Source organism: Telopea speciosissima, chromosome 1, assembly GCF_018873765.1.
Source record: "Telopea speciosissima isolate NSW1024214 ecotype Mountain lineage chromosome 1, Tspe_v1, whole genome shotgun sequence".
NCBI lineage: Eukaryota > Viridiplantae > Streptophyta > Magnoliopsida > Proteales > Proteaceae > Telopea > Telopea speciosissima.
In genome coordinates this window covers 43241813-43254451 of record NC_057916.1, presented here as the reverse complement: position 1 = coordinate 43254451, position 12639 = coordinate 43241813, and the positions used below count along the sequence as shown (strand labels likewise).

Genomic DNA, 12639 nt, shown 5'->3' with positions numbered 1-12639 from the left:
CATTTTAGGGATACCAGGCCATATTGAGGAAGGCATGTGCCCCTTTTTATGGACCCACCTGGGTTTACAAATTTGAATTTGAATAACCTGTTCATGGCAGTATCGTCATGTTTTATCTGCCACACCTACTTGCATAGCATCACCTTGTTGACATCGTAGAGCCTATGAATCCCAAGGCTACCTTCGTCTTTGGGTTTACACACTTAGTCCCATCTCACTATAATAGCTTTGGATGTTTCGGCGTCACCCGTCTAGATAAAGTTTCTCATCTATTTCTCCATCTTATTCAGAAGAGAAGAGGCCCATGAGTAGACTGAGAAGCTGTGGATCAGAATACCAGATATCACCAAACAAACAAGTTTCATCCTTCCTGCTATAGATAAGATTCAGCCTTTCAAGCCAGAAAGGCACCTTTTAACTTTGTCCATTACTAGGAGAAGCACCTCCTTAATTCACCCCTTGAAAATTTTCCACACCAAGAAACCTGGTGGGAAGACTGCAGGTAAGGATACCCAAAGCTTCCGAGATTATATGCTTCGTATTAATAGAAATTCTTTCCATAAAGTGTTTGGTTTTTTACAGATTGATATGTTGTCTTGAGAATTCTTGGTATTTTGTTACAAAAGCATTTAAATTTTTAACATACCTGATAGAGGCGTTCATATGTTACCAAAAAAAAAAAAAAAGATAGAGGCGTTCATAAAGATGAAAATGTCATCGGCAAATAGGAGATGACAATGAATGGAGGTCCCTCTAGGATCCTACAAAGGTTGAATCTTCTTCAAGTTGATCAGATTATACATTCCTCTGCATAGGACTTCCTTAGCGAGAATGAACAAGAAAGGAGAGATGGGGTCCCTTTAACATAGGCCTCTTTCAACACCAAAGAATCCAACCAATCCTCCATTGAAGAGAATATAGATTCTAGTGGACCATAACAATTAATGCAATCAGTTGATCCAAATCTCTGAGAATCCAAATCTTCTTAAAATCTGGAATAAAACTTTTCAAGAAATATTATCATAAGCTTTCATAATGTCGATATTAATGCGCATGCCTCCCCCTCTAGAGGCTAAGAACATAATATCCGCTAAGTAAAGGTTGGAGTAGATCGCCTTCCCCTTTTGAAATGCACCTTGTTATTCTGAGATGAACTTTGATAGCAAGTTAGAGAATCTGAGAGCCATGATTTTTGATAGGGTCTTATAGAAAAATTTTTGCATGCACAAAGGTTTGGATTTGTCAAGGAAAGCGGCTCCTTCAGATTTTGGGATCAGCACCAAAAAGTTGTTGTTAATGCCATGAGGAAGAGAGCCAGAGCAGAAAAAAGATCTTACTGCCCTACATACGTCCCATGCAATAATGTGCCAACAAGATCTTAAAAACAAACCAGAATACCCGTCAAGACTCGACGAGCTATCCGGGTTAAGGTCCCACACCGCTCACTTAATCTCCTCATCATCTAGGATGGATTCCAACCTCTAAGTGTCCCCATCGTCAATAACCAATGGAATACATCTAACAACTCCATGTGGTGCACTAGGGGAGTAGCTCTATGGAAACTTTCATAAAAGTTCACCACATAGTCCGCTAACTACACTTGGTCTGATATCACATAGCCGTCCTCCTTCAGATTTCTTATAGTATTTTTGGCTCTTTTGATTTTTGTAACCAATTGGAAAAATTTTGAGTTTCTATCTCCTTGAGACATCCATCTCATGTGAGATTTTTCTAGCCAAAGCTTTTCATGATTCTTCAACGTAATCAGGTAAGCAGTTTTGGCATCTACTTCTTTACTAAAGCGTTGGTCATCCAACCCAACTCTCTCAATGTGAATCATATTGAGGGCCATCTTTGAGTCCCTTAGCAGGCTCTCAGGATTGATTTGGGTCTCTTCAGCTTCTAAGTGAAGATGAAGATGGGACCACCTTGTTTAGACACTGCATTTTATGTTACAGTCGCACCCAAAACCCAGGGTAAATTTGAACTTTCATAGTGGGTGTTGCCTCGGTGACTGTTGACACCAGTGATTCGTGAGATGTTACAGTCAAGAGGTCAATTGGAAGTAATGACAACTCCTCATGTACGTGCCGTGGTGCAAAGAAGACCGTAGAAGTACCCAAAGCCCCTTTTGGTTGAGTAACTGTAAGTAACTTCACCTAACCATACACGTTAAGTAATGGCATGAGATGCATGTGAAGTGTATTGGAGAAAATCCCGGGTCAATTGGAGTTGAAATGTGTACTTGAGTATCATACTTTGGATACTTGAGGACCCTCCTCGGGTGTGTAGTGGATGAGTCAACCAGTCTCCCATCCTCCTAAAAAAATAAATTGGGATGAGAAGGGCGATCGACATATATTGGGAACGATTCGGGCCACCTGTGAGAAGGTAGATTTGATAAGAGACTGTATCTTGGCGGCTCAGTCGGGACAGATGAGCTACGCCAATTTTATATGGAAGGACCTAGAGTTTGTTATCAGAGGCCATGTTTTTTCTTCAAGTATTACCCATCGAAGGTGTGATGAGGTGTGGGGAGAAAGGAAAGTTGAGCCCGAGATTCCTTGAACCATATGAGGTTTTGGCGCGCAGCGGGCAGGTAGCATACAGTTTAGTCAAGAGCAGTCTGGACTTGCTGTCGACTTAACCTCATGAGAACCAATCTACCAAGATCTTGAACCAAAAGAAACTCCACCTTCGCATCCATCCCTTTACCTAGGTGAAGGTACATTGGAATAGTCATTTCGAAAAGGAAGCGTCTCGGAAGTTTGAGGTCGAAGTGCGGGCCACTTCCCCACAATTCTTTTACCATCCAGTAAGCCAATTTCAAGGATGAGATTCTTATAAAGTGTGGTGAATGTTATACCCGTGCCCCAATCTATACTTAAGATACTTGTGTGCGTGTTGTAGTGTAGCTTGGACAACCCTTCAGAGAGGTAAGCTATAGACTTATAATTGATAACTAAATCTTGCATGATTAGTTCTTGACCATTATCTTAGATTTTATATGCATTAAGTATACTCTTGCATGCCCTCCTTTCATGTACAAACAACCCCTATTAAAACCCCTCTCAACCCCTACCTAAATATCCTTGAAGTAGGCGAGATCATCGGAGTCAATTCGATTCTAGTTTGTCGTCATTGCTTAATATCCAACTTTAAACCTAATTTCTAGGGCCTTCTCTTTTGATTTGGTTAAATGTTTCTTCATAAAAAATGTAGCTCTTTAAGTCTAGTTTACAACGCATTTTGAATCGCATCATTTCTTTATATATTGACCGAGTTATGGCCAAAACTGTGGGCAGGGGTCAAACCCTGCGGATGATACATCCTGTAAGCTGGCGGATGATGCAGTGTAAAAACCTACCCTATGAAGGTTATTTTGATTTGGTTCCATCTTGCCTTAACCCAGAGCTTAGCCCTTAGTTATTTTAGGCCATTTGTGACCCATGTGGCCTAACTAAACCCTAAGATCATAAACCGAAGACCTATTTGACCAATAACATGTCTTAAACCCATTTTGGACCTTAAAATCAATCCTAACCAAACAAGCCCTTATATTCTTAGCTAAATAATATCAAAACCCTATCCCTTTCCATATATCTCTCATTCTAACACCTAAAAGAGGAGAGAAAACGTGGGAGACTGAAATAGAAGGAAGAAGGAGGAAGAAGGAGGAAGAAGAAGAAGAAAAGAAGTCAGCTACGGTTAAGGGAGAGCTTGGTGTGGAGGATACGCTGGCATTAAAAGGGAGAGGGCCGATCACGAGGAATAGGTCTTCAACCAATGTTGAAAGGTTGAAACGGTTGGCAGTGGAGAACCGGGCTAACCAAGGCCCATTGGACAAAGGAATGGGTGGGTTTAGCTCTATTAATCTTCCTCTATTGGGCCGGACTATTGGGAGAGGAACTAAGTTCCTACCTCAACGGGTTCTAGTAAAGGATGATGTGGGTGGTAGAATGGAGGGCCCTAGTAAGGGGGGAGCTAAGTCTCATACCCAACAATCTAAATGAATTGTATCTCATGCAACGTGAGGAGTGTGAATGCCTCTACAAAAAGGCGTGGAATTAAGAAGGTGTTGAAGGACAATAATGTCAAAGTGGCGATATTTCTTGAGATTAAGGACAAACAAGAGAACTGTGTTGCAGTTTTGATTTTTGTCTTGCATATTGGAACCAGTTACACAATGGTGGGTGGCGTCTCCCCTTGTGTTGGGTTGGTTTCCGTGTATTTCCGAGGGGTTTGTCCTCGGGGGTGTGGGGCCTCTCCCTCTTCCTTAGGTCTGTCTAAGGGGTGGTAGTAGGCTGCCTTTTATTGTATCTTTCTTTTCTTCTATAATACATTCACAAATTACCTATCAAAAAAAAAAGAAGAAAAGAAGGAGAAGAAGATGGTGGAGTGACTCCATCACTATCCCATCTTCATTTCTGAGCCAATCTTGAGCTCCACTCTCATTCTAACACCTTTGGAGCTCATCCCAGCCAAGGAGCTCATGGAGGAGAAGAAGATTGAGCCACTCCAAGCCTAAGACCGCCTCCTACAACCATTTCCATTGATCTCCATTGTAAGCAGCCCCTTCCTTTCCATTGATTCTTACTAGATTTCTCTTGGAGATTGCTTAATTAGATCCCAAACCAAGGGCCTTAAGTGTTTTATCCCTTCTATTTGATGTTAAAGACATCAACTATTGAACTAGAATCACCCATCCACAGTCCCATGGCTTAATTGCCATGAAACCCTCTTGAAGAACCTCCAATTTGAGGATTCTTGATGATGGAACCTATCCAATCTTTAGCCAAATCATAGGGTTTCTTGTTCTAATGTACTTAAACCTTCTATTTAGTATTATTGATGTTAATTAGTGGCCCCAATTTATGGACTCCCAACCCCATGGCCAAACCACCATGAAATCCCATTGTAAGTAAGCTAAATCATGAGATTTCGAAGGTACTCCTACTTGAATATGATTGGAATCCCTCCAACCCTTACCCAAACTATGGGACTTCTTACCCTACTACATTTAGACCTCTAATTGGATGGTAGATGCATCAACCATTGGCTTAGACCATCCATTTCCAGCCCTTTAGCTTAGATGCCATGAAATCCCATTATAGACCTCCATCTTGGGGATTTTGGTGTAAGGTATCAAATCAATGCCTTGCCGTCGAATCAAACCCTATGAATTGATAGCCTCTCTGGAGGCTAGGGACACTCCCCCATATACCCTTGAAGGCCCCATGGCCATTGACCAAAGATTGGAATCTTGCCAAGCCATTTCCTGCAATTTCTGGCCTGGGCAGATGATGCCATCATCCGACTAGAAGAACAGACATTGTCTGCCCTATTCCTTTAAGGCCACTGCCTGCACAGCCCGTCAACTGGCGGATGATGCAGCATGATCCACCAGTGCATCATCCGCCTAGGCCATTTTGGTGTCGTTTTGGAGTTCCAACTCCTGATCTTAAACCCTAACACTCTCTTACCTAATTTAAACTTATATGATGACATGTTAGGCTAGCATACGCATACGGGAGGAGCGTACACTACTCACAAGCTAAAATTACTCACGCTTTGACTTTGTGAGTGGATTAGACACTTGACTTTAATTTATGAAATATTTTTGTGTGGATTGCATAGGATGCCATTCATGCATGTGCAATGTTAATTATTATATGCTTGTGAATATGTGAGAATATGTGGTGATGAGTTTGAGTACCATGATAAACAATGTAGCTTGGTAAAAGTGAGATATATGTATCATGTTGAATGCTAGAGAATTGGGACAGGCTATTGATTATGAAAAGTATATTGTGAATCATGTGATATGGATTATGGTGATATTAGATTCATGTGAATTGGTGAATGAGATAAATATGTGAATGATGTGGGGAATGTTATTGATGGGATTCAAGTGTCGTGAGTGATGCCGGACTTGGGATCTCCATAAGATGGAAATGTGAATGGTAAGCGAGAATGGTGTATTGTGAATGTTATAATAGAATGTGATTGGTGATGTGGATTTGGGTTGGGATGTGACCGGCCGACCATGTTTTCGGTATCACGCCAGACCTATCGGTATGTGTATGTGTAAACTAGAGGGGATGAGAGGATAGCCGGGCCACCGTATTTTGGCATTATGGACTCAGCCTCTAGGTTATACATGGGCATACATCTTACATTTCATTAGTATCTTGCTAGTTAGGTCATCTCGTACCCAGTGTTACAACCCTTACCAACAGGGGTATAGGTGTCATGCATACCCATGGGTCCCCATCGGGTTTTCGGGGTAGCTCACTATGAAGTTCAGGCGTCGACCGATATTTCGAGCTGAACGTCAGGATAGGGTATGTATTAGGGGTTTGCAGACAACCCGGTGAGGGGGTCCGGTCTCGCAGGCTTCCACTTGGCACGAGTTTGACATCATCGGATTGCCATCCAGGATTATGGCACTGTATGCCAGGGATGCTACCTGAGTGTCATGGTAACACTTAACCCAGACTTAGAACTTGTTGCTTAGGTGGAAAAGCTACAAAAGCATGCTTACAAATATTGATCATACATCATGGTGATATTGCGTTTGCTTGTGTGGTTTAATCGCTCACTGGGCTTAGTTGGAAGCTCATCCCTGGAGGGACTGCTCTTTTTAGATGTGGATGCAATTGTAGTTGAACCAATTGAGGTTGACCAAGAATACCAAGGCGAATGATATTCCCAATACCACCTGTTTTTTGAGACTTTATTCCAAGCAGCATCAACGTTCAATTTAACCCAAAGATAAGAGGGAGGAATCCACCTGGCAATGGGAACCTGAATAGGAGATGGAGGAATATCCATAGGAGGAGAAACGATTAAAGGATTTTTAGTAACCTGATGAAATTTTTGAAAGGCTTTTTCTGCAGCCTTAATAACTTCGACCGGCGACCAAGAATGCTTCTTAAAAATGATATCGTTCCTGGCTCTCCAGATATACCAAATGATGATAGTTGCAAGAGAGAAAATATCTTCAGCCATTTTCTTATTAGTACTAAATAGAGGATCCCTGGCTTTAAACCGATCAATCATAGTAGCTTGATCTGGAAAATTAACAACTTGGGAGTGGGATGAGCCAAACCAAACAGCTTTCAAAAATGGGCAGTTGAGAAAAATATGGCCCACCGATCCCATAGCAGCTGCACATCTTTGGCAAGATGGATTAATGGGAATATTTCTTGAAAAGAGACCAACCCCAGATGCAATACTATCAGCACAGCTCTTCCATATAAAAAGTTTAATTTTAGGGAGGGTAACCGCATTCCCAATTCATTTCCAGTAATTTTCCTTCATCAACAGATAGGCTTTGGAGGTGGAAGAAGAAGTGGGGCGGTCCATTAAGGAAACTTCTCTCCTGTTGTTAAGGAGATGATACATTGACCGAACCGAGAACTTACCCGACTTAGCACCACCCCAAACTAATTTATCTTCTTGAGGATAAATGCTTAATTGAATCTTGAGAATTTCCTTCTTATCTGCCGGCAAAAAATATTCATTGAGCAAATTAATCCTCCACGTCTGCGTCCTTGGATCGATCAAGTCCTCAACTTTCTCAAGATTGTAATTTTGAGGTTTAACCGACCGAACTTTAAAATTGAAGTTTGAAGGTATCCATCTGTCATTCTAAATTGATATTCTATCTCCAAATCCAACCATCCAGATAAGGCCCAATAGAAGAGAGTCCCGGCTTTCAAATAAACTACGCCATCCCCAGGAAGGCTGAAGACCCAATTTAGCTTGCAAAAAATCCGCATTAGGAAAATAAATATTCTTCATCATGGTTGCCCACACAGAGGAAGGAGACGACTAAATCCTCCAAGCATTATGGGCCAGCAGAGCTTGATTGTGGAGATGAGGATCTCTAATATCAATACCACCCTTTTGCTTGGATCTACACATTCGATCCTAAGAAAGCCAGTGCATTTTATGTTTATTGGAGTCATCATCCCAGAAAAAATTTGAAGCGGCCTTGGAAATTTCATTTGTTATAGATTTGGGAATTCTGAAATGAGGGGAAGCAAAGTTAGAGATGGGAAGAGCAGAGGACTTGAGCAATACTTCTTTACCAGCCGAAGAAAGAAGAGATTTTTCCAACCCTGTAATTTTGACACAGTCCGATCCTTGGTATCATGAAGAAGAATTTTTTTTGAGACCCCAAAATCTATGGGTAACCCTATGTACTTCGACGGACTCTCCCCATAGGGTATGCTCAAGACATGAGAAAACCATCTTTTGAATCTGACTTGGAGATTGGGGCTGAAAGTAACACATGCCTTTTTGAGATTAATCTCTTGACCCAAGGCCCTGCAATACAGATCAAGAATGTTCTTCCAAGCAGAGATTCCATTGATATGGGCCTTGCCAAATAAGAGGCAATTGTCCGCGAAGAGAAGATGAGAAAATTGATTACCACGATTCCAGATTTGGATCCCATGAATATCACCCTTCAACATAGTTGAGTTAATAATGGATGAAAGGGCTTGAGCACAGATAATGAAAATTGCAGGAAAGAGGGGATCTCCTTGGTGAATTCCGCGGGAAGGGATAATATGACCACTCTCCGAGCCGATCATATGCCTTACGCATATCAAGCTTGATGAGCATGCACACAAGGTCATCAACATAGATGCAATTTTTTTATTTCATGGGGAAGAGGGCGGTACTTTCGCAGACTCCTATGCCTAGGCATAAAAGCCATGTGACTAGGTAGCGCTTTTTCCCCCCTTAAATTATACACCACTTCACTTTATTTCTGTTTACACCTTATTTTCTTCGATTTACAAAAATCAGGCCAAGAATTGTGCGGCTTAGGATTAAAGGAAGAAACCAAGCCGTTTGGGTCATCTTAGGTGTGACCAAGCGATTATCATTTATTTAGGTTAATGATGATCGTTTCCAAGGCAGGCAGTTGCATTCCGTCAGGAGGTTATAACGAATTTTGAAACCGATTAAGAGGGAAATTGCTACAGTTTAAATAGAAAGATAGAAGGAAGAGAGAGGACCTTTCGTCAAATCAAACACACTTGCACTTTATCTTTCTTAGGGGTAGGAGTCATTTAGACTAGATTAATTTATCAAGTGTAAATTTCGCTTTGTGGGATCATGTCATGTACGTTTCCAATCATCTTCAATCACTCGTTATTAGCGTGATCGCGATCTACTGGGAGAGATCCACGCAATATGTGTCTCCTATATTTTTTTTTTCATATTTTTGTTGTTACTATTCTTGTCACATGTGATAATGAAAACCAAATTCATATCAATCTTTCCATATCACATGTGACTTGAGATAGCAATCTTGTATAGAATTTGTTTCCTTCTTAACCTCTCTCTCTTGGTGCTATATAGATAGACCAATCTCTTGTATCTAATTCAATGAAAATATTCTAATTCAATTCTATTCACATACGGTTTTCACACTTGTTTTTGTGTTCTATCATCTTCTCCTTATTTTCCAATCATTAAATGGTCTTTGAAGCAACTAAGGCAGGAATGCAATCCATTATCACCTGAAAGAACTTAGAGCGGAGCCTTCAATCAAGGCATATCCCTAAGCTGAGTTACCAAGACTGTGGCACGTTTGCGCATCAACAACAGTCTTGAGACCAAAAAAAGGAGTAAAGTACAACTTCTAACCAAAATAAAACCTAAACTTGGATTTCAACATCTCTCTCTCCCTCCTTCAATATCCATAGAAAATATAAGAAACCAAAAAAAAGTAGGCAAAATTTTCCACACTAACAGTCAAAGGAGCTTAATCTCACACACGTACATTATTGCAATTTGAGGAGGAGGTCCCCATTGTTACCGGCCTCCATCACTCCATGTTCCAACGCGCTTTTCAGGTCAAGTACGTAAGCACAAAAATACAAGACAGTTTCATTATTTCATATTCGAAAACAAATCTTTAAAACATGTTCCACATCATCACGTACTTCATGTGGGCTCTTTTTGTCACAGGAATTCATGAAATTTTTCTATTTTTTGATAACCACAAGAAATCAAGAATTCGATAATGCAACCCTATGATCTTTACCCCTATATAAAGACAACAAATCAAGTTAGGACAAAAAGAGGTGTTATCACTTCCCACTTCTATTCTTTTATGAAAGGAAACACTTCTTTTTTTCTTGGTAGAAATCTCTCTATAATTAACCTTCCTTGTAGGATCTTGCATCCCTAATTCCATAATATAGCCAAATCCGTAAACAAAAACCATTATGATCTTGGACTCTTGTTCTTGAGAAAAAAGATATTCCGGTAAGTTTTGAATAAATTCCAACTCTTCCTTGAGCTCCTTGATTTTTGTGTGAATGTTTTCAAAACAATCCTTGTTCCACCTTTTAAAAGTAATTTTTGAATTTCCTAATTTCTTTGAAATAAGTTGAGATGGAGAACCAGTAGCCAAAATAGACCAGCCTTGGCTAGCAATCATGCCGCAGTCGAGATGCCTAAACCACATATCTTTGAATTTGAAAGGTCGGTTCTGCTTTGACTTGCAACCTGAAGAATTAATAATAATGGGGGCATGATTGGATCCCAGAGCAGCTTTGACCACAACTTAGAAATTAGGATAATCTTGGAGCCAATTCGGATTAGCAAAAGCTCAATCCAGTCTGACACAGATATTATCCTTCCCCTGCCTTTTATTATTCCAAGTAAAGAGCGGACCATTATAACCAAGATCGATCGATAAAATTACAATCATCAATGAAATTTCGAAACACATTACAATCTCTATTGAGAGACGAACTACCACCCGATTTCTCCATCCATGTAAGGTAAGAATTAAAATCACCGACCGAGACCCAACTGTCCATTCTATGAGCTCCAAAGAAAAGAATCTGACCCCAAATATCTTGCCTTAAATGTCTTCTAGTTTCACCATAAACGCAGGTAAAGAAGAAAGGAGGGAAACCGAACAAAAAAACTTTAGCATCAATAAAATGCTGAGAAAAATTGATAACATCGATCTGAATATCCGACCACCATAAGTGAGCTAGCCCAACTGCAGTATTTGTAGGATCAACAATAAAGGAGGAATGGGACGTACTCTTCACGAGGGGCTTTGTTCAATAAGTATTAGGTCTCCTCCCATTTTCTTCCCTTGAGGCCTGTTTTATTAAGGAGATAGTACTGTGTGGTGTTAAAGCGCCGGCCGTTTTATGTTCAATATTGTCCACAAATCAAGATGGCAGTTGGGCTCAGCTGGCTGTCTTAGGTCGAGTCACTCACTACTACCCGTCTCGACTAGAGGGTCAATTTGGAACCGAAACAGTATTATCAAAATGGAAACCTATCATATAAAACCGTAAAACATCGTATAGTTACAAATTTGGTATAACATGGTGTTAGGTACTTGACCAATACGTCAAAAGCTTCAAAGCTGATGGAACGCGTTAAATCAAGCCCTTTAACCTATCCCATACTAGGCTGGCCCAATCTAGTGCCCATACACTATAGTGGGCCCCATTAGGCACATAACAGACCACCACGCTTCCGCAGCCGTCGTCCTCGGCGGCTCTCACTCTAGGTAGCTTTCACTCTGACAGTAGGTAGCCCTTTCCAAGCGGCTTCACTCTGTTCCAAGGTTTTTGCCTGGCGACAGGTAGCCCTTTCTTGACGGTTTTCACTCTACTCCAGGTAGCCCTTCTCCTAGGTAGCCCTTTCCGTGACTCGAACCCTTGACCTGGTGCCCAGCTTTGATACCAAATGTTAGATACTTGACCAATACGCCAAAAACTCCGAAACTGATGGAACGCGTTAAATCAAGCCCTTTAACCTATCTCATACTAGGCTAGCCCAATCTAGTGCCCATACATTATAGTGAGCCTCATTAGGCACATAACACATGATATCGATTTCTAAACTGAAACAGATCGGTATGTATCGAAACCATACCGTATTATCAAATATGGGTAAAATTATATTTTTAATATTATAACTTTAATAACTAAAGCACTAAACACTCAAGTTAAAACCCTAATCGGCTAATCACCCATTCACTTTTTCGTACTTTGCTCCTTTCACTTCCTTGACTCTCTTACCATGGAAATCATAGAAGAGTCTAACTCTCAGTCGTGAATCTCCACTTGCTGGTACAGCTCAAAAACCAAATGGGTGGCGGATTGAGCTCCTCTCCCATGCGGCACGGTGTGCAACACATATCATGCGGTTGGGGAGGTCTTGATCCACACGCCATTGCACCGGGATGTGTTTGATTGTGTGGATCGAAGCTCTTTAATCGCATGATGTGCGTTGCACACCGTGAGGCGCACAAGTGCATTTGAGAGGAGCCGAATCCATGGGTGGCAGAGCTTGCCCCAAAGTCGGGAATCTTGTAATGCCCTGGAGTACGAGTGGGTAGTAACAGATCTCGATCCTCTACGGTGCAGCTGCCCGTCCGGCTTGTGCAATGCAAGTACAGGGCCATGCGTAAAGACTGCCTTATCCCCACTTGGGCAAGGCGCTTGGGCAGGATAGGGCAGCCGCACCGTAGACAATCCAAATCCGAGTGATAACATGGCGAAGACGTCAAAGTAAGAGTCAGTGACAAGCTTGAAGAAGAAGGATATGCTAAGTAAGATTCATTTTACATATGCAAGTATC

At 41.2% G+C, this 12639-nt stretch overlaps 1 protein-coding gene across 2 annotated transcripts in view; it reads left to right on the top strand.

The window, feature by feature from the left end:
• The window catches only part of LOC122672271 ((-)-alpha-terpineol synthase-like), an 81156-nt gene that overhangs the window by 43638 nt on the left and 24879 nt on the right, over positions 1–12639 (top strand). The window lies entirely within an intron of this gene.